The following is a 5,017-nucleotide window of genomic DNA, read 5'->3' on the forward strand; positions in this document are numbered from 1 at the left end:
AACGAAGAACCGTATCAGTGCATCGAACCATCAGGCAAGCAACCAACCATTTGATCATATCGATACAATCCCATGTTCTCGCTCCTGCTCTCTTTTACTGCATTAAGACAACGCGTTTCAAACTGCTGTGTGCTACGGTAGTTGAACCCATTTCCTCTGCATGACCTGTCATTGCCACAGTAACTAGATGAAACCCACTAGCATGTGTAGGAGTTGTTTGAGCCATATGTATGTGTTGTTCCTACCTTGCTATGCCTGCTATGCTTAGAGTCGTGTCAGGTCTGGTTCATCTGGGTGATGGGCTAGAGTGAAATGATTATGTCGGTCATGAGAGTGGTGTGGTGAACACGATTTGGTAAAGGTATCGATGAGAGGCCATGTAGGAGTACGTGGTGGGTTGTTTCATTGAAGCCGACCTTAAGCACTGAGATCTGTATGTGTGATTTAAGATACAGTTACTACCATGCATTGGGCCCTGAAATATGACCCCGCTCGACTTCTTATTCACCCTAGCTCTCTGTCCAGGAGTTGCAAGTAGTTTCTGGTGTTTGTAGCCTACTGGAGGCCGTGGACAGCGCTGACCGTAGGGGTGGGCTGTGATGCAGTAGGTACGTGGCACGGGGTACCGAATACCCGTTAGGTATCTCGGGAACCCTGTTCACATCGTTCGGGGCCGTATGGGAAACCTCGGCCGGACTCCCTGCAGATGGAACCTGGATAGGCGATAAACCTGGACTCGAGGCTTAAGTGTTTAGGTAGGTCGTGGTCTACACCCACGTCGGCTTTCGCTTGAAGTCTGCCGAGCACATGTCGTGTGCAGACGCTAAGTGGTGGAAACATGTATGAAGAAGTACACCCCTGCAGGGTTATCATGATCTATTCGAATAGCCGCGTCCGCGGTAAAGGACTACTTGGTTGCCTATACAGTTCATAGACAAGTAAATGGAAACTACTAAAAGCCTCAAGATAAGTGTGAGTGCCGAGGATGGCTCTTCCGTAGGAAGACGGAGGCGGATCCTCGGTAGTGTATTGAAGTGGTGAGTAGTGGACTCGTGTGCGCAAAACCATTTCAAGTTGAGGTATCGTAGGATAGTCTAGCCAAGAGTCAAAGCTGGCTTGCTGCAATAACTCCACCAACCCTTCTTGATAATATGCATGTATGTAGGATCTGATGTAAGTCTTGCTGAGTACCTTTGTACTCATGTTGCTATAATTTACATTTTTACAGAAGACGCTGCAACCCCTTCTGATGGGTTCTATGTAGACGTTGACATCAACGAGTAGGCTAAAGGCCCAGGTGGTGACCCTGAGCTTATGAAGGACCACGTAGTATAGTTAGGTTTTCCAAGCCTCTTTTATTTTACTAGTTGTCTGTACTCAGACAGGTTACTTCCGCTGCTGGTTTGTATGACTGTATGACTTGAATGTTGGGTCGTGAGACCCGTTCCTTTGTGTATGTTATGTATGGCTCCCTGAGCCTTAAATAAAGTACTTGTATCATAGAGTCATGTTGTGATGCTTCGTTGTATTTGCACATATCGAGCATATTGTGTGTATGATTGAAATGCTTGGTATGTGTGGGATCTGACTATCTAGTTGTTTATCTTTAGTAGCCTCTCTTACTGGGAAATGTCTCCTAGTGTTACCGTTGAGCCATGGTAGCTTGCTACTTCTCTGGAACACTTAGGCTGGCCGGCATGTGTCCTTCTTCGTTCCTGTGTCTGTCCCTTCGGGGAAATGTCACGCTTTGAGTACCGGAGTCCTGTTAGCCCGCTACAGCCCGGTTTACCGGAGTCCTGCTAGCCCAGTGCTACAGCCCGGACCCACGTGCTGATGACCGACACGTTCGAAGCTGGGTCATGGATGCCTGTCCCTGTAAGTCTGTGCCACTTTGGGTTTACGACTAGTCATGTCAGCCCGGGCTCCTTATCATATGGATGCTAGCGACACTATCATATACGTGAGCCAAAAGGCGCAAACGGTCCCGGGCAAAGGTAAGGCGACACCCGTGGGAATACCGTGCGTGAGGCCGCAAAGTGATATGAGGTGTTACCGGCTAGATCAATGTGACATCGAGTCGGGGTCCTGACAGCATTGGCATCAGAGCCGGACTGCCTGTAGGTTCTCCAAGCCAAACTGGTCGATGTTGAGTCTAGAAATTCTTTAGTTATATGTAGGGGAATTGTTTGTGGGTTGGAACGTAAGGCTCTTTTACTCCTTTATCTTATGACATTCTGATCCGAGTCAGTCTATTCTTCCACCGGGGGTTAAGGAATTAGGATCTATTCTCTCTATCAGGATCACGTGTTACTAATCAGTAGTACCTTATAAGTTTGATGGATACAAGCCTAGTTCAATCCTATTACCACATTATGTTGCTAGGATGGACTCAGAACTTAATATGATGATGTTGAGTGTGTATGAAATCCTTTGTCAAATGTCTCAAAATCCTTCTTGAGCATTTACAGCTGTTATGCTGCCAAAATTTTGCTAGAAATTCTAATGCCTTTGCATTATGATTGTGCTTTCAGATGGCCACTCGCGACCTCAATCAAGTGGTTCGCCTGACTCGATGCCTAGATGTACCCGGCCATACTGCCATGTTGGTCAGGGTAATGACTGAGGCTGGATACCGCTGGTATCCTGAGTACATGATCGAAGAGCAATTCTGAGACTTTAATCAAAGCCAGTATCTCTGCACTGTCAGGATATTTCCATCTTATCCTGGGTCCACCGAGCCCCTTCACTGCTCCTATGGACTCGGGGTTACTATTGAGATGGCTGTGCAGGACGCCGCCTACTCTATGATGACCATCATGCGAGTCAGGTCTGGTCTATTTCGGGACTCTGATTTCCGGTATATGCCAGGATCACTTCCGGGAGCACAAGGGTATCTCCAGGCTATCTATGCTGACCCCACCCAGGAGGATTCACGGACTCGCACCACTGCTGAGATGCTCGAGGATAAGGACCGTGAAAACCGGGCCTTGAGGTTAGAGCTCTTCAATACCCGTGCTGACCACTGGGCCACTTTGACTCGGTTTGCACCGGCAGTGCAAGCTGGATATTCGGATATGCGCGATCTCTATCCTGTGAGATCTGCTCTGCCAGACGTGATGGGTTGGCGTGATGTAGGAGGCATCACCCCACCTCGCGGTCCCCGCAGGCCACCGTCTGTTGGTCCAAGACCTCATTCTAGCCCCTATGGTCCACAAGCTCCGCGAGATCGTCTGTTTCCGGATGATCATGTTGAGCTTCCAGGCTATGGAGGTGACTTCTACAAGGACTACTACGGATCGGTCTGAGTTAGTGGTAGTATCACTAGTTCGTGTTAGCTGTGTCGTCTATCGTCCCGCGTGACTCGTGGGATATGACCTAGTTTGTACTCTTTCCGGAGGTGTAGAAAAATAATGTATAGGAGCTTGGGATGCCTCCGATGAGATGTAATCCTCTTTTCACCGTAATAGTACTTTGTTTGGTCTTGTACTAAACCCTGTATGGTGTGTATGACGATGGAATAAAGAAGCATTTTCTGTATCTACCATGTCATACGGATGATCATCTTGCATTTCGAGTTATTCCTTACATTTTGTATCCTATGTCGGAATTTTATCATTCTGACTAAATCATTGTCTTGTTTACCTAGGATGGTCAACACGCGCACTAACCCTGCTCCTCAAGAGCAGGCCGAAGGCAGTGAAGTCAGGGATGCAAATCTGCCTCATCCTCCTTCCCTAGCCGAGGTTATGATGGAAGCTGAGAGAAACAAGCGGGAGACCAACCGTTTGTTGGAGCGTATTGAACAGAACACAGCACACCATCAGAGGACTAACGTGGTGTCACTCAGTGATTTTATCAAGTTACATCCACCCACGTTCCACCACTCCGTCGAGCCTCTCGATGCTGATGACTAGCTTCGCAGTATTTCTCACAAACTGTGTTCCGCGCTGGTAGCGGAGGCTGACAAGGTCACCTTTGCTGCATATCATCTTGAAGGCCCCGCCAGTCTATGGTGGGAGAATTATGGAGCTATGCGCCCAGCGGGCCATGTCACTACTTGGGCTGAATTCAGCGAGGCTTTCCGTGAACATCACATTCCGGAGGGTCTCATGGACCGTAAACGTGAGGAATTCTGCAATTTCACCCAAGGCCGACTCTCTGTGGATGTTTACAGCAGGGAGTTTGGTAACCTCGCACGATATGCAATTGAGGAAGTTTCTACTGATGCCAAGAAGCAAGCAAGGTTCCGTAAGGGACTTAGTCCTGAGCTTCGCCGTGACCTCCATCTGCATGAGTGCACATCTTTTCAGAAACTTGTTAACAAAGCCATCAGTGCTGAAACTGGTCAGACTGATTATGACGCAACACGCAAGCATGGCCGTGACATGGGTTCCTCATCCGGTGCTGGTCCTCAGAAGCGCCGCGTGTGGGTGCCCAACACCGCCCTGCCACCCAGGTTCACACCGAGGCCACCCTTTCAGGCGCCTCGCCCTGTTCAACAGTCTGCTCTAGCCAAGCCCTATGGGGGTCCAACCAACAATGCTCCTCCACGTACCAGTTCCGTGACTTGTTTCAAGTGTGGGGAATCTGGCCACTACATGCGTGAGTGTCCCCAGACCAACCCCAACCAATCTGCTAAAGCTGTTGGCCGTGGCAAACCGACAGGGAAAGTATTCCACGCCAAGCCGGCCACCGCCTCACGTGGCCACGTCAACTGTATCTCTGCCGAAGAAGCTCAAGAGGATCCCAACATCGTTCTCGGTACGCTTCTTGTTAATTGCCACCCGGCATCTGTTCTTTTCGATACAGGAGCCTCTCATTCTTTTATATCCGAAAATTATGCTCGTTTGCATAACGTCGCATTCGGTGATATGCCAACCTCTATGGTAATTCAAACTCCGGGGTCCAAATGGCAAACTTCTAGAGTAAGCCATGGAAATGAAATCCAAGTCGACAGACTTGTTTTTCTTGCATCTTTGATAGCCCTTAAATTTTCAGATATTAATATCATTTTGGG

The sequence above is a fragment of the Triticum aestivum genome, chromosome 3B (genome assembly GCF_018294505.1).
Source record: "Triticum aestivum cultivar Chinese Spring chromosome 3B, IWGSC CS RefSeq v2.1, whole genome shotgun sequence".
NCBI lineage: Eukaryota > Viridiplantae > Streptophyta > Magnoliopsida > Poales > Poaceae > Triticum > Triticum aestivum.